The 19048-nt window shown below is 26.8% G+C and overlaps 1 protein-coding gene across 15 annotated transcripts in view; it reads left to right on the top strand.

The window, feature by feature from the left end:
- The window catches only part of LOC111623180 (glutamate receptor-like), a 51096-nt gene that overhangs the window by 24548 nt on the left and 7500 nt on the right, over positions 1 to 19048 (top strand). For 8 of the 15 annotated variants that reach the window (XM_023365659.1, XM_023365655.1, XM_023365651.1 and 5 more), the window contains 5 exons: positions 1157 to 1370; positions 9228 to 9327; positions 9427 to 9638; positions 11598 to 11697; positions 11797 to 12008. The gene's annotated coding sequence lies outside the window, so the exon portion shown is untranslated. Of the gene's footprint in view, positions 1 to 1156; positions 1371 to 9227; positions 9328 to 9426; positions 9639 to 10839; positions 10887 to 11597; positions 11698 to 11796; positions 12009 to 19048 lie in introns of those variants that run through there. The other 7 variants (XM_023365652.1, XM_023365658.1, XM_023365656.1 and 4 more) reach the window with 7 other exon arrangements.

Genomic DNA, 19048 nt, shown 5'->3' with positions numbered 1-19048 from the left:
ACTGGGTGAAAATTTATATTACACACATTACACACACACAAACATACACATTAACATCCATACATACAGAAATACCTCAAACTCTTGCATTTCTCGACGTTTCAAAGTCCCCTGAATCAAAAAAATCTTGGGGGTGGTAAAGTTATGCAACTCGTTGATAGGTGTTATGTAATTATCTTATACTTTTGATATTTTTACTTGTCTGCCATAAGAATCAAAAGCCATATAGTTTGTTTGATTATGGTTATACATTGAATTAATGAGTGATGTATTAAGTTGCATTCTATCAGATATATGATAGTATGTAACTTTACACTAACAACTGTTACGTAACATCTAATTATATGTTTATTTAATACTGTATATAAGAATATAATCGTATGAGTTATAAGGCTTTTATCTTTTATAGCAACCGAAAATAATTAAATACTGAACAAGAGAATAATTACAGTCTTTATTGACTTTTATATATGGTATAAATATTAATAAAGATGGACTGATTGATTGAGTGATTGTTATAAATCATGAAAATTTATATTTGTAGTATTGAAAAAGGTTTTATAGAAATGGAAAAGAAATTTATTATTTAGTAACTTGGATGTTAAGAGAATTTTTCTATGATTAATCCATCGATAGGAACTTAAATATTTTTTTACAATGTATAACTTATTCTTTAAGTAAAAAGGAAACATTAAGTCCATTTGAAAAAAGCTAGAAATATATTTTATAATTCAAGAATAGTAAGAATATTTTAAAGTAAAAATCTAGGATTGTAAAGAGCATTTTTTAAAATTTTCTATCGAAAATTACTACTTTAATCCCATCAAACAAAATCTTAGAAAATATAGAATTTTGCTTAGTATAAATTTACATTTATATTAATATAAAATTAATTTATGTCAGTTACTAATTATTAATACACGATATAATCTTGTATATTAATAATTAAACTCAATATAAATTAACTACCTATCAATTGTTCAATATTATAGGCCCTATAATAGAAAATTATTATATCTTCGCGCATTAATAACAATTTTAAACGTAAATATCAAATTAAATTTGTTGTAATATTTATTGAAATAGAATCTCGTCTTTACTAATAATTAAAAACTTTTGACTGTTTTACTATAATCACTACTCTTTACTATTACAGATTTACGTGTGCTTCTACTGGTTTTATAGCTAAGAGAATGCGTCACATTGATAAAATATTAAAACCATGTTTGAGTAAAGTCAGAAAATTGGGCTGAGTTTGCTGACATTTTATTACAGAAACGAAGAAAATGTTACTCTACAAGTTCCGAAAAGAGCTTAAGAGATTTCTTAAAGAGTTACGACTGGGATAAGTAATTGGAACGAGATTCAAAGTAAGTTTTATTATCTGCAAAAGTATTAATTAACTCTCAACAAAATTTGGATCACTTTTTACCTTTAAAATTTAAAATAAATTCGGAAAATAATAGCATATCACTCTACAAAAATTATCAATAAATCTTTTTGATCATTAGAAACAAACAAAAAAGACAAATTAATAAAGATAAATGACGATAACATCAAATTTTATGTCATTTTTGTTATAACTCTTGATATTATCCACCCCATAATCTTCGAATTTCAAAGAATGAAAGAGCCGAAAAAACCACAGGAACCATTTTTCATATTATAATGATAACCTATCTACATCTATCATGTGATTGATCCCGAATGAAAACAAAATAACGATTTGAAATTTAAATAATTTATCATCATAAACAAATATCGATCGATTTTTTTTACTTAGTTCTTCACTTTGAAATTATCGAATATAAATTTTTTAATCAATAAAAAAATAATTGCATAAATTCTCTTTGGTAAATAAAGATCTCTAGCAACAACATTAAATTTTTTGGCAGAAATTTTAATATTTATCATCTTGTAAAATATTTAAAATAGATTATCTTTATTATTTATAAAAATTTATATAAGCTGTAGGTAATTATTAAAAATATATTTAAAAAATAAAAACCTTTGAAGACGGTTTACACAGAAATTTTTCCGTATTAAACAACGAAAGTTGTAGTATTGAAACGAATCTTTTAAAGATTTTAATCTAATATTTTAATTAATTTTTGTAACTTTTTCGTCCTTTAAAACTTTCATAATCTGATCAAATTTTCTTTGATATTGTATTGACTTTGATAGAATTTTTTTTTTTTTTAAATTGCATTTATCTTCGTTGCAAATGCTTTTAAAATTAATTTACAACACAGATTCATGTGAAAAGATTACGATATTCATTAGAAAAATTCGTACTTAGTTATTTAAATGACGAAAAAAAAATGTAAGAGGAAAGTTAACCGGAGTTTTATTTGTTTGAATAAATAAAGAAAAATTTTAATTGAAATATTGATCAAAAAGATTAACAGTAATTAAATTATTTGGTATAAAGTTGTTTATCTTGATAAATATATAAATAATTCACGAAATAAAAATGATTATTATTATATCTTAAGGCCTATCTGAAATAAATTACAAACTACAATGCATGTAGTAATAATAATAATAAATTATTTGTACTCAAATTATTTTTTAATACGTAAACTTTGTTAGAATTTTCAAAACTTTTCTTAGTGTTTAATGACGCATCTAAAATTAATTGAAATTTATTTATTTGAAATGATTAGATTTTTAAAAAAATTTAAGATTTTTAATTAAATTTGAATTAATAATTAAAACGAGAAATAGATAAGTATATAAAATGATTTATTTTAAAATCTTATATAATATTTAAATATGCTGTTTACTATTTAAATGATGTTTTTTATCGTTATCATGAGACAAGTTCGAACCGAATACACTTTAAATCATTATAGAATTGTAACAGAATTGCTTATTTCAGTGGTGCTTGGTGTTAATCTTTTCAATTAAACGGCCAAATTGTAGGTAGACGGCCACAAATATTTACCAAAAGTAGAGGAGAAGGTGGTATTATGGAACCCCAATTACATTTTAGTGAATTGTAAACAAGGTATCATAACAACATTTACATTTTTTGTGCGAAAAGTACTGGTAACTAGTAATCTAAATGTTCCTAATTGGATTTTTCGCTAGTGTAATTATAAGTATGGTTTTTGAAGGCTTTTGTACAAAAAGTCCGAAAGTAGGCTTAGAGAAAATCGGGTGGTAATATGGAACCTTACTGTATATTTTCAAAAAAATGCTTTAATGTAGCCAAAAACAAATAGGAAAGGACAAAAAATGTTAAATAATTACCAAATTATTTACTCCAATGTATTTTATCGCAAAAATGCTTTTATAATAGAAAAATATGACCTCCATCAACAATATATATTCCAGCAGCTCTTTTTCGATATTCTCGGGAAGAATTGGCTTTCTACCTAGTGTCTTTTTCACAAATTGCTCTGGAGGAATGTCTGCTTGCAAATAGAAAGTTCGGAGGAGTTAAGTTTCATATTACTGTAAAAGCACCAATGAGGTCCGTATTTCACGCATCGCCATCTCGAATTAACTTATGTCTGTCAAGACCAAAATTTAAAAAACCTGAACATCACGCAGATTAATATGTACCCCTAAATCTCTGGAACGGAATACATGCACCAGTGAACCTAGAACTACACGATTTATACTTTAAAAATAATTAAATTCACTTAGCATTCAAAACTTGCGAATTTTGAAAAAAACAAATTTGCCGATTAAATGCGGACAACCGTTTAACTGAAGTAAAACGGGTTTTCTCCTTGCTATGGATGTCTGCCTAGTTCAGTTCAGCCACATTCCGCTATAGTTCGCCTTTATTATCAGTTCGAAATGGGGTGGTTCCATAATACCCGCAGTGTTCTATAATACCCGCAGTGTTCCATAATACCACCTTCTCCTCTATATATACTGTATAATTTAGTATACTGTATAATTGGGGGTGTTCAGTATACTGTACAGTACATCAGTGATAAAAACAAATATAGCCTATATATTATTTCTTTTTAACTCTGTACGTTAAGGTTATAACAACATAAAAAATTTGATGTTATTTAATTTACATTTTAAATAATTTAATAACCTTTAATTTAGCAGTATTCATTTTTATTTTACATCAAAATTGAACGTTTTTTTTTTCTTTTAGTAAACTAACTTTATTAAGAGCGTAAAAATATAATTCAATTTTATTTTGTATTTGCTTACTTACTTACATATGAAGTTCTCATATCAAATTATAATGAAATATTAATAAAAACATAGAAAATTCATTTCACTCGTAATAAAAAAAATTTTTAAATATTATTAAATTGAAATGTAAATAAATTTCATACTGTAAATAAACAAATATATATATTTATTTAAATTTCTAACAATTAATCGATCGAATCGATTATATATTATAAAATAATTGAAAAATAATCAAAATAGTTTTTCGTTTATATACACCTTCACAAATAAATTTAATTAGATATAATCTTATAGCACCACAGAATGATCATAAAGCAAATGTGTTGACAAATATACATCTGTCAAAGTACTTAAATTATTAAACCATTACAGTAATCATAGTTTCAACACGATTACTTTCTAAGAAGTAGTCTCATAGGGTAAAACTACATTTAAAAGATTAATATAACAATATTATTCTATTTATAATCTCAAATTTTTGGCTAAACAGAAAACCATTTAAATTTAACACAGTATTTATTGTATATCCCGCTAAGTAACCTAAATATGTAACCTATAAATGTGTAATATGCAATTATTTATTTACATTTTTAATATTAGGAAATAAAAAGTTAGTTTTTCTCTTTCGCTGCTTATCAGGTACACAATTCAATTGATGCAATCGATTCGATTTTATATACGATAGACGCTTCATACTATTTTAATCATGCATTTAATTTATTATCACATTTTTCTTTTTATCTCCTTTGCATACGCAGTACGCCAAAGCCTGATTTTAGCGGAAGTGTACTATATATTTATATATATATATTCCCCCTGTGGCATTTGAAACCGTGTTACAACATTTTCGATTCGCATCATATGGATCAGAGTGCTGATGTTTTCTTCTGAAGTATCACTGTATATTTTTAACTTCATTATATCCCACAGGAATATATGATGTGCTCGATCGAATGCTTTTCTTTAGTCCATTTGTAATATTGACATATGTTTATCTTTTTTATATCATCACTTTATCCATTTTCTCTTATGTTTTTCCTCACGGTTTGTTCTGTCTCAATTCAACCATACAAAGGGTTTTATCTTTTTCTGTTAGATATTATTATTTCTTATATATATATATAGCTACATATGTAGAATTTAGTTTGAATTTAGTCATGTAATCTGTCTTCAATACACACGATCTCTTTCAGGATTTGGTTTTATTGCAGTTAAACTCTTGAAACCGATATAGCTTCTTGATAATAATAATAATAATAATGATAATAATATACAGTGAGCGTGTAGAATTGAAATTTCTTTTTATAATTACCCGTTAGCATTCTGTTGAGAATAATACTTATTTTATTGCATTGTTATATTTTCTGTTTCTGTCGTATAAATACCGAATCTTGGCAATGTAACTTCTAATTTCTTATCTTTTCCATTTACTAATTCCGATAAGCAAAGAAGATAAAAGTAACTTCGTCAGATTTTGCTGATATTGCTTATCTGCTAAAAGATTATCAACTGTCCTAGAGAATATTTTTCAGTATTATTTCCTGGTGATTTTAGAGTTATTATTTATTTATTTATTTTTATTTTATTTGATATATATGTGATTATTCAAAGCAATTTAATTATAAAGATAAAATGATTAGATATATATATATACAGTCGACCCCCCTATAAGATATAGATACGTTCCAATTTATTAGGAATCCGATTTCTTACAAGTCGTTCCAATCACAGCCCGACACGTGTCAAGTTTACGGACTACGGCTGATTGAAAGGTTTTCTTCCATAAAATTAATCGATTCTACACTAATCCGACTCAACATTTCCAAAATACGNAAGCCACTAGTAATTTGAGATGGAGAGCATATATTTTGAGTTAAATAAATTAAAAATATATTTAAAAATTGCAGCCCGCCATTTTGATAATATCGCAATAAACAACGTAAGATATAACGTAAAAGAAGATAATTGATAAAAACAAAAGAAAAAAATTATTGTTAAAAGTGAGTGTAAAAGATTTAAATTCTAAAAAATTTACATAATGTATATATACAAATTTACTACATTATACAGTTGAATAAGTCAAGCAAAATGAATTCGTATCATTTCTACTTCTTTTGATACATTTCTTTCAAACGTAATGTAAATATGCACATATGGGGGTCGACTGTATATATAAACAAGTTAAAATACTGTACATACTAATCATTTCTGTGTACAGTAATTTAAGTAGGTGTTTTATTTCATATTTTTATCTTAAAATTGTCTGAAATATGTTAATTTATCATTTGGAAACTGTATATTTAGAAGGTAATAAGAAATATATTAGTTATTGCCACATCGTCACAATGTCAGGCTACAATTTTTAATCATAGTTTAATTTAAAAATTAACTCGTCTAGATTTTCATATCTGGTATCCATTTTCATCTGTCTAACTCCGTTTTCTAGATTAACGAAGGACAGACGGACAGACGGACAGACGATCCACAGATCTACAATTTGAAAATTGCAGCCCAAGAAGTGTTGTAATTACAATTTCTAAGTTTTAAATTTCATTGATAATAGTGTGTTTTTACTTCTATTGTGATATCAAGGTACGGTTACATGTCAGCATCATCTTGCATATTTAATTTTTGTAATGGTTACGACAAGTTTCTCGAAAACTAAATTTAAATGAATATGTTTATTAGTTTCGATGCAACTTTTCAAACAAACACCAAGTGAACTGAATGATAAATGTCGAAAGGATCATTACACTATGTTTTTCTTTTTCTTTTTCTTTGAACTGTGAGAACATTACGAAATAACATTGTGAAAAACAGAGAACAGAAACTTTTTGTTTTTGTTTTAAATAAATAATAAACAATAGCTTTCTTCTCGTGAAAAGTTCGGGTTATAAAATTTAAATGTTACAAATTGTGATATTGCAACTTCTATTTTTATTTATTTTTATTTTTATATGAAAAATATATAGAAATCAGATAGGTAAATCATATTTTCAACAACTTTCCTAAGCTAATATGTGATAAAATAGTACGAAATATTATGTATAAATATTTATATTTATAGTATATACTGGTACAAAGAGAGGTGAGACGGAGAGTAAATTAAATCTTATTTAGTACTGTATATTAAATATAGTAAAAAAATCGTATATCAGCTATTAACTATTTTAAATTATAATTATCTTCAATACAATATGCAAAAATAATTTCAAATGTAATATAAAAATCAACAATTTCTAACGTTATTTTTACCTTTTTTATTGACAATTTTAATAATATTCTTGTATCTCATAATTGCTTTAAAAATTTTTACAAATTTATTAATTAATTAAATAGATCTCGTTCCCTATATTTACCGGAACTCATTAAAATTTAATGCAAAGTTGATGAAATTAATTAATAACAATAAATAGTAAAGTTTATTAATAATAATTATGAAATAAAACAGAGCGGTCAATGAATTTTAATTCTTTTAACAATTTTAATTAAATTTATGTCGGGATATAAAAATTTACCGAACGAAATTAAAGTTAGAGAAATAAAGAGAGAATAAATTTTGCTCGGATGCTAAAACTGTCGACATGAAAAAGAATTTTAAATATTTACGACCTGTCATGTATGTTAATGTCTTGCAAATGACGTCATCAGGTTATTAATATAATGTAATTTATGCTCGCTGTTGAGGTTTTTCTTTTTTTTATTCAAAAATTTAATACAAATACAAACGTAGTAGTCTGATGTAACTTTTTAGTTTTATTTATGATCAATTTATTTTTACTTGTATATTTTTAGTACAGTTATACTTACTGGAATTATGATTTGTACAGACAAACTGGGAAGTTCTCGTTGTAAAAAATTTTAATCTTTGCATGTAACAGTTTACAAACAACTTTTATTTAATTTTTATTAAGCTGCAATTTGAAAAAATTGTAGACCTATAAATTCCCACTGTCGTTCGTCCGTCCGTCTGTCCGTCTTTCCTTGATTTCGAGAATGGAGTTATATATATGACATTCAAGAACAGATTTATAAAGATTAGGAGTAGCAGATCCGACTAATTGTATACGAACTTCCGATACAAACAAGAAGTTACGTTATTCCAATTTAAATCTTCCCCTGAAAGATATTAGATGATTGGCACGACTCTATTGTTATAGGAAATGTATGTTGTACAGGGACAAGCCACTAGTAATTTGAGATGGAGAGCATATATTTTGAGTTAAATAAATTAAAAATATATTTAAAAATTGCAGCCCGCCATTTTGATAATATCGCAATAAACAACGTAAGATATAACGTAAAAGAAGATAATTGATAAAAACAAAAGAAAAAAATTATTGTTAAAAGTGAGTGTAAAAGATTTAAATTCTAAAAAATTTACATAATGTATATATACAAATTTACTACATTATACAGTTGAATAAGTCAAGCAAAATGAATTCGTATCATTTCTACTTCTTTTGATACATTTCTTTCAAACGTAATGTAAATATGCACATCACATCGAATAAAGGAAACTGAACAACACGAAATTCACACCTTTTAACTTTACTACCTTTTAATATTATTCATCTTTCATATGTTATTTGTATTCTAATGAAAGTAGTGTTTCCCTACAACACATCTAACAAGAATATTACACAGTTAATTATACGGATAATTAAATTTTTATCCTGGTTTATAGAAGGGATAAATCTTTCTTTTTATAGTTGACAATAGAAAATCTTATACATCCATGTTTACTCTCACTTGTACGAGTAAATATAGATTTTATTTGATTCTTATGTAAGAATGTTAATATTACATTACAGATTTCGATTCCTATATTAGAAAATGTATTCTATATTTACACAAAGTAATAATATTGAGTGTTTATTTATGTTACTGTTTTAGCATTAAAATATTTATTTATGTTAATAATGTTTGATGTATTGTCATATTCATATATATGGTACTGTACGTATTGTATCTATTATAAGTGATATTTATTTTAATACAGTACTTAAATAGTATAAGGATTTGTTGCTCTATTCTACGATATGAATAATTTTTGCTAGGAAAACATTCTACAATGCTAAGTATAGATTAAAAAAGACTTGTTATAATAATAATGAGGTCATCGCCATTTATTTAAAAGTACATCACCTAGCCATGAGGGTAAGTAAAGACAATTAACTAAAATGAGAAAGTATTTTTTGATATTGTTTTGTTCTTATTATTATAATTATTATTTTTAAATCCATCATTCGAGGCTAGATTCAATCCTTAAAAAAGAATAATCTCTTGTTCGTTAGTGAATGATTGGAGATTTACAAGAATGTTCTTTAATGAGAGATTTCATTTTAAAGCTACTAGAAAAGGTTTGGCCCTAAACATGTCAAGAATGAGAAAACTGAAGCGAAAAAAGAAATAAGTAGAATCGTTTCTACAATAAACAGAAAAATCAGCCATACATCAATTGTAAGATGGTAAGTATTTCAAGATTATTTAAAATTAATTAAAAATAGTTAAATTATAATTTAATATATAAAAATTTTATATGCAAATTTTAATCAGATTTTAATTTTAAAAAATTACGTGACTTTCGGTCCAGACAGGACCTTCGTATGTAGTTAGTCTCCGTTCCTGAACCTTTCCATATCTGGTCTCAATTTTCATTTATCACCGTTCTTGAGATTAACGAAGGACGGACAGACGGACGACAGTGGATATGTATAGGCCTACATTCTGAAAATAGCAGCCCAATAAATCATAATACTTTTTATGAAAAATGTTATAAAGACACTCAACATGTACAGCAAATATTTATAAATTATAAAACAAACATGAGATTTTAGAAAATTTATTAATAATATTTTAATTTATGTCGGGATATAAAAATTTACCGAACGAAATTAAAGTTAGAGAAATAAAGAGAGAATAAATTTTGCTCGGATGCTAAAACTGTCGACATGAAAAAGAATTTTAAATATTTACGACCTGTCATGTATGTTAATGTCTTGCAAATGACGTCATCAGGTTATTAATATAATGTAATTTATGCTCGCTGTTGAGGTTTTTCTTTTTTTTATTCAAAAATTTAATACAAATACAAACGTAGTAGTCTGATGTAACTTTTTAGTTTTATTTATGATCAATTTATTTTTACTTGTATATTTTTAGTACAGTTATACTTACTGGAATTATGATTTGTACAGACAAACTGGGAAGTTCTCGTTGTAAAAAATTTTAATCTTTGCATGTAACAGTTTACAAACAACTTTTATTTAATTTTTATTAAGCTGCAATTTGAAAAAATTGTAGACCTATAAATTCCCACTGTCGTTCGTCCGTCCGTCTGTCCGTCTTTCCTTGATTTCGAGAATGGAGTTATATATATGACATTCAAGAACAGATTTGTAAAGATTAGGAGTAGCAGATCCGACTAATTGTATACGAACTTCCGATACAAACAAGAAGTTACGTTATTCCAATTTAAATCTTCCCCTGAAAGATATTAGATGATTGGCACGACTCTATTGTTATAGGAAATGTATGTTGTACAGGGACAAGCCACTAGTAATTTGAGATGGAGAGCATATATTTTGAGTTAAATAAATTAAAAATATATTTAAAAATTGCAGCCCGCCATTTTGATAATATCGCAATAAACAACGTAAGATATAACGTAAAAGAAGATAATTGATAAAAACAAAAGAAAAAAATTATTGTTAAAAGTGAGTGTAAAAGATTTAAATTCTAAAAAATTTACATAATGTATATATACAAATTTACTACATTATACAGTTGAATAAGTCAAGCAAAATGAATTCGTATCATTTCTACTTCTTTTGATACATTTCTTTCAAACGTAATGTAAATATGCACATCACATCGAATAAAGGAAACTGAACAACACGAAATTCACACCTTTTAACTTTACTACCTTTTAATATTATTCATCTTTCATATGTTATTTGTATTCTAATGAAAGTAGTGTTTCCCTACAACACATCTAACAAGAATATTACACAGTTAATTATACGGATAATTAAATTTTTATCCTGGTTTATAGAAGGGATAAATCTTTCTTTTTATAGTTGACAATAGAAAATCTTATACATCCATGTTTACTCTCACTTGTACGAGTAAATATAGATTTTATTTGATTCTTATGTAAGAATGTTAATATTACATTACAGATTTCGATTCCTATATTAGAAAATGTATTCTATATTTACACAAAGTAATAATATTGAGTGTTTATTTATGTTACTGTTTTAGCATTAAAATATTTATTTATGTTAATAATGTTTGATGTATTGTCATATTCATATATATGGTACTGTACGTATTGTATCTATTATAAGTGATATTTATTTTAATACAGTACTTAAATAGTATAAGGATTTGTTGCTCTATTCTACGATATGAATAATTTTTGCTAGGAAAACATTCTACAATGCTAAGTATAGATTAAAAAAGACTTGTTATAATAATAATGAGGTCATCGCCATTTATTTAAAAGTACATCACCTAGCCATGAGGGTAAGTAAAGACAATTAACTAAAATGAGAAAGTATTTTTTGATATTGTTTTGTTCTTATTATTATAATTATTATTTTTAAATCCATCATTCGAGGCTAGATTCAATCCTTAAAAAAGAATAATCTCTTGTTCGTTAGTGAATGATTGGAGATTTACAAGAATGTTCTTTAATGAGAGATTTCATTTTAAAGCTACTAGAAAAGGTTTGGCCCTAAACATGTCAAGAATGAGAAAACTGAAGCGAAAAAAGAAATAAGTAGAATCGTTTCTACAATAAACAGAAAAATCAGCCATACATCAATTGTAAGATGGTAAGTATTTCAAGATTATTTAAAATTAATTAAAAATAGTTAAATTATAATTTAATATATAAAAATTTTATATGCAAATTTTAATCAGATTTTAATTTTAAAAAATTACGTGACTTTCGGTCCAGACAGGACCTTCGTATGTAGTTAGTCTCCGTTCCTGAACCTTTCCATATCTGGTCTCAATTTTCATTTATCACCGTTCTTGAGATTAACGAAGGACGGACAGACGGACGACAGTGGATATGTATAGGCCTACATTCTGAAAATAGCAGCCCAATAAATCATAATACTTTTTATGAAAAATGTTATAAAGACACTCAACATGTACAGCAAATANATACTGAAATTAAAAAAAAACTGACAAATATTCTATCTGTACAGTTTAATAACACTATTTCCTATGAATAGATATTTAAGAACATTTAAATATTATCAAATTAATACTTGTTCTGTAATTTCCTTTATGTTAGAGAGAAAATTAGATTGTTCATTTTTGGTGAAACTAAATGCCTAGTGAATGGGAGATGAAACATTGAATGAGATCTTTCAATATGTAAGAAGTAGTTACAGTAGGTTGAAATCCTAAAATTATTTCTAAAAATTTCTGACAATAAAAAAAGTTAATCAAGTCGTGTTTGGAAAATTCATTTTCTAATTTCACTACTCTTAATGAACCTTTCTTCTCACCAGTGGCCGTGTGGATAAAACCACTGGAACACTGGTAGTTGGTAGAAAGTTTGCACCTGGTTACCGGGCTGGCCACGTTTTATTTAGGTGACAAACGTAAAAAAATCCCCGGAAAATTCTATGTGGCCAGTCCTATAACCATATGGAGTTTTTCGGATTTTCTTCACGTTTGTAACATCTAAATACGAGTCAGTTTCCCATAAAAGACCTCATTCCGAGGCAGATCGCCCAACGTGTTACATTGCTAAAATCTCATTTTCTAACTGGTTTATTTTTAAAAAAATGGTTTTTATAATAATATAGAAAAAATTTTTTCATTCACTCATCATATATTTTCACGTAAAATCTAATATGGTATAGACGCTTAAGCTAGTCATGAGCAACTCCTAGTTTTTATATGTGGCTTCTCGAGACTTTGGCAATGTAACTTTATTTTTTATTTTTTATCTTACATCATTATTCAACCGCTAAATAAGCCGATATTAGTGTAAAATAACATTTAGACTAAACTAGAACAGTAAGAAATAATGATAAACTATATATTACTAGTTTGCATATCATTAACATATATTATTTTAGTAGCTAATGTACTAGCGGATATTCCATAACCGCCAATACACTAGCTAGTATTTTATTTTTTATGGAGTTTCAGGCATAAAACATGAAACTCCACAAAATTCATGCAACTTGCCGGAAGCTATACACAAAATTACTTACTTGTATAAGTGAATGAATATATGTTATTCACATACATCATAACACTCATTTACAATTATGCAAATAAATCAATGTTTTTGGGGTGAAATTCGAAAAAATTGTAGATCTTTAAATTCCCACTGTCGTTCGTCCAGTGGGACGAACGACAGTGGGAATTTAAAGATCTACAATTTTTCAATTTATCAATAAAATCTCACTGTTTTGAAAGATTTGAAATTATTATGATTTGTTTTTTTCCGGAAAAATCATGATTACATAACATAAATATTGAGCTATTATATTTTATTTTATCTTTTCACCCGCACCATAATTATCATATACAGTATATGTATATTTAAAATTGAATTTGACTGTCTTTTGTCTGTCCTTGGCTGAACTGATTTCTACGACACTTTGACAGGATAGTTCTGGAAAGCATATATGCTATTCTCGAGTTTACGTCTGGTTGTCTGTCTGTTCGGCTGTCATGTGAGAACGACTGAATTTTTCTGAAGTTGTAAAATGTATTTAGAGTAAATTTCGATGTAAAATTGTTTGATCGCATCTGTTATAAGTTTATTATAAATATATTTTTTCCGTATATACATTTTTATATGTGTACGAGTAATTATTTATTGTGACATCATCACAACGTCGGAATGCAAATTTTTATTACAATAATTTAAAATATATGCTCTCCACCTGAAATTAGCAATGCCTTGCTCCTGTATAGTACAGTACATCATACTTTTCCTTTAAGAATAGAGTCGTGCCGTTTACCTTTTAGAAGAAAATTTTGAATTCAAATAACATGACTTCCGGTTTGTATCGGACGTTCCTGTATAATTAATCGGGCCTCCTGCACCTAAGATTTCCGTGTTTGTTCTTTATCATCTATTTAATCATCTATCATCGGGTGTAAGGAAAGACGGACGGTCTGACAGAGTGGGAATTTATAGATGTACAGTACAATTTTTTTCAAATTGCAGCCCATTTATCTTTCTTTAAAATATCATTTAACCGAGCGAAGTTGGCTACCTCAGCTATTTTTATTATAAAATTTAAATTATTTTTCTCAACTTTTATTTGCTCTCCACATCAATTTACACGAATCAACAATGGTACAGTACATAAATATTAAATGTACAGTACATAATAATAATTACAATTTGTTAGAAGGATAAAATAATTGATAATTACAATCATTAGAACATGGGATTTTGAAATTGAATTCTTATAATTTATTCTTGAAATATAAGGAACGAAAAGTTTAACAGAAAATATGATGTCTCTCATGAAGAGTTAACATTTAAAACATTTATCAATCCTATTGACAGGAAATTTATTTATTAACAAGAAAAATGTTAGCTGGTAGCTTATAGCAAACTACGATGAATCATTGTAGAGAAGTGCTTCTTAATCTGGATGAACACACTTCTGGAGATGTGAGACTACTGCAGGATATTTTCTTTGGGGATAATGTTTTTTACTGTTTTTATTGCGAATTGAACGTATTTTTAAAATAATAGTATACTAATATCAAACTTGTGTAAAATGATGTATTCTTTGTTTTCTAAATCCCTGTTTTGTAAGTGTTTTAATAGGCCCAGGTGAGCTTTTATTTCTTAATTGTATGGTGGAACCTAAACATGTATCCTTAATTTTATTTTAGGTAATGGACGCTAGGAAACACAGGATGACATAATTCCTCCAGATGAAAACAAATGACTGAAACATTTAAAAAAAATCAAATTTTCTTTCAAACTTTTGGTAGAGAAATAATAATGAAATTTATTATTCACAGGAGGAGAATTTCAAAAATCCATTAATAACGATAGAAATACGTAGTATTTTAAAACTGTATTTCCAAAAACGAATTTTTATACAATGTCTTGTTTACAGATCTGCCGGAAAACATTAACTGTTGGATCGTTAAAATAAATAATTCTATCAAAACAGTATTATTTATTTTGATAATCTAAAAATTTTGAGTTATCTATATGCATATATTTAAATCACCATCTCTCTTTCATTTTTATATTGTAATTATTTTATTCCAAAATAAAGTCTTTAGGGGTAATTTTATCTCAGAAGGAAAGCATTTTCTCTTCTAAAATTTTCACATTGGTGAATTTACTACACCAATTTTTATAATTATAAGCCAGCCATTAACAATGTATTAGTTACAAGTTTAACCTTTTATTAATTAAACGAGCGATTATGTATTGTGACATCGTCACAATGCAGGGTTGTAATTTTTAATTGTATTTTTAATATATTTAATTTAAAATTTATGCTCTTCACCTCAAATTAATAGTCTTGCCCTTGTATATCATACTTTTCCTTTAACAATACAGTCATTCTGGTCATATATTAACTCTTCTAGGGGAAAATTTTTGAATTGATATGACATGACTTTCGGTACAAACCGGAAGTTCGTAACCCTCCTGCCTAAGCTTTCGATATCTGGTTTCGGCTTTCATCTATCTAATTCCTTTCTCGATATTAAGGAAAGACAAGTGGACGGACAGACGACATTGGGAATTTATAAGTTTACAATTTTTTTAAATTAGAGCCGAAAAATATAATGTTAACAATGTGATGAAATTAAGGATATGAAAGATCAGGGCAATGACATCTACTCGAATAACAGTAATAATATTCACGTTATTTTTAAACAAGGATATTATATATTTATTAATATATTTGTTTTTAGTAAGTAATCTAAATAGTAACCATGTATTCAATTTTTGTAATCTTGTCATAAAAGAAAAATGACGATGAATGAGATACATAGTATACATTGTAAAAGTACTGTATACCTTAAAAACATATTAATAACTAATGTAAATAAAACATATTCTTAAATATCCAATTTATTAGTCAATACTCTGAAACGAAGCTCGAGAAATCAATACTAATGAACGTAACGATTATTACATATATTTTTTTTTTTTCATACGTGATTACCTTTTTCGAACATTAATTCTCTCATTGTAAGCATTAGCTAACTTTCTCTGATTTTAAATTAGTTACTTCATCATTAAAATACACGAAATCACGAAAGGAGAAAACTAAGTAGCATTTACTAATGGATTTCAGAAGTTTATTAAATCGAATCAAAAAATTGAATCAAAATCTATAGAAGCGGAATGATCAAAATAAACATTTAAATTTTAACGAGATCTAGTGTTAAATTTGTTGAATAGTTCGACCTTCTGTAAACAAACACTTGCAATACCGATTGTAACTAATATTTGTTGAAGAAATAAAGCTAAAGCTGTAGACTAAGGGTGGTGAACATTTCCAGCATGTATTATACAGAACAGTGCCCCCCCTTTTATAGTTCTCATTTAAATAACTATTCTGTCTAAACTAAGTGTTCAGTATCTAACAGAATAGAAGTAAATGCAATAATTAATTGACACAATTACATACAAAAGTGGTAAAACGTATATCCCTATAAAATATTCTTGATTATATACTTAGGATTGCATACCATCCTTTTGGTATGCAATCTTGAGTAGACATATTTAACTTTAAAACATTAATATACGTAAAAAAATTTTAGTTGTGTTAAAAAATGAAGTAAATTTGCTTTGATTAAAATAAATTTAAATAGATAATAAAAGGACGATAACGAGTAATTATCTATTGTGACATCGTCAAAATACCGGGCTACAATTTTTAATAATTTTTTAAGTTAAAAGAATCACATAACTTCCAGTCTACACCAGAAGTTCGTATAGTTAATCGAGGTTTCCAGCCCCTAAGCTTTCTATATCTGGTCTCGATTTTTCATCTATCTGTTTCTAGTTTTCGATTCAGACTTTAACGAAGGACAGACACACAGACAGTGAAATGTATAGGTCTGCAATTTTCAAATTGCAGCCCAATAAACGACATAGTTATGATAGTTACCTGTCATTTCCTTCATCGGATATTTCGTATTATTATTATTACTATTTTGGAATATCTTGTGTTATGTAATAATTAATATTCCAAATATTACATAATGAAAAATTAATGAAATATTCCATAAAATAATATTTCATTTATCTGACGAATACTTCCGATATGCAATTTTGAAAATTCATTTTTTTTCTAGGTAATGATTTACTTTTACTTTCCAGGCTGTTATAACAGAAGGAAAGAATGGCAATTGTCCTCAAGATTTTTACATTTTTGGATTAGGACACCTTGAAACGTCGACAAATTCAAAATTGCAAAAGAATTCGGGGGTAATTTCTGTTTGTATGTATGTTAGTGTGGGGGGTTTACAATTTTGTTTACCCTCTTTGAAGCTGAATAACTCCTGTGATTTTGGTCGAAAATATCTGAACTTTTGCAGGGAGGTTTGCGTATAAGGAGGAGTGATGCCATTGAATTTTGGTGATTAAATATCGAGGGGATGGAGAGATGATGGGGGTCGTGTGTATTTCAAGTAGTGTCGGACTCAATGACGATTTTACTCATTAGCATTTACAATTTTTTATAAAATTTATTCCTAACCTGAAAATTAAGCTTTTTGCCATTTTATAATAATTAAAAATCTAAAATTTAAAAAAATAAAATAAAATATCATTACAAATGACATCGCCAAATGTTACCGGGAAAGTTAAGCAACTCGTTGCTGGATTTTTTAACAGAAATTATTAGGCTAAATGTAACAAGTATTGAATAAGCTACACAGCATAAAACCAATTCTATATTATTTTATTTTAGTATTGTTAATTTATAATAATATGTTTTATATATATATAAATCGTTAAATTTTATTTTTTAAAATTATTTACAATAACCACAGACTGTAATAGCTGTAAAGCAAAATAAAAAATAGATTGGATAGAAGAATAACGCCGTGTTAATGGACTACAAGAGTTTTTTTTTATGTTAACACAAATGGGAATTTAAAAGTTATGTACGTTGCAAACAGATGTTACTATAGTAACATTAGTTTTACTTAAATATCTCACGTATTGCTCATTAGAGAAATTGATGACAGGTATTGCATTTCATGCATTTATTCTTTGAAGAAATTGCAATCCGACTAGGCAAGAAATGAATTTATTTTACTTTATACTAATTGGGAAATGCATTGTGATTATTTCAGGTAAGCAGTTTTTTTTTATAAATTATATAAAATATACAGTAAACATTTTTCATGTTTTATTGCATTATTCTTACATAAGTACTGTACAATATTAAAAACATTACTAAATTTTCAGATTAATTTATAACTAGATGTGTATTTTATTGTTTCTTTCTAATTAAAAAAAAAACTTAATGTTGTATTTCGATTAATGGTATAAATACATCCTTTGAACGAACCGATTTTAATTACAGTAAAACCTGTCTATGGAGACCACCCACGGTTCCTTCAAAAAGTGGTCTTTTAGACAGGTGGTCGTCCAATACAGGTGGTGCACTAGAGAATCAATGCCAAGTGTTCTGATTACCCTGAATAAGTTAACATTTCAGACAATAATTACGAATATTATAAAATGCATTTAAAATAAACTAGCCGGAACAAGTAAAACGTTCAGTTTGATCAAAATATGTTTTGGCAAGTAATTCTAAGTCCGGTGGTTGAAGAAAAAAGATAAGGGAGCTCTTAGTGGTGCGTTACCTATAGGCAAAAAGGAAAATTGCTTACA

The sequence above is a fragment of the Centruroides sculpturatus genome, unplaced genomic scaffold (genome assembly GCF_000671375.1).
Source record: "Centruroides sculpturatus isolate CEXI.00-Female unplaced genomic scaffold, Cexi_2.0 scaffold8, whole genome shotgun sequence".
NCBI lineage: Eukaryota > Metazoa > Arthropoda > Arachnida > Scorpiones > Buthidae > Centruroides > Centruroides sculpturatus.
Note: the sequence above shows the minus strand (reverse complement) of the source record. Positions and strands in the feature narration are given on the sequence as shown.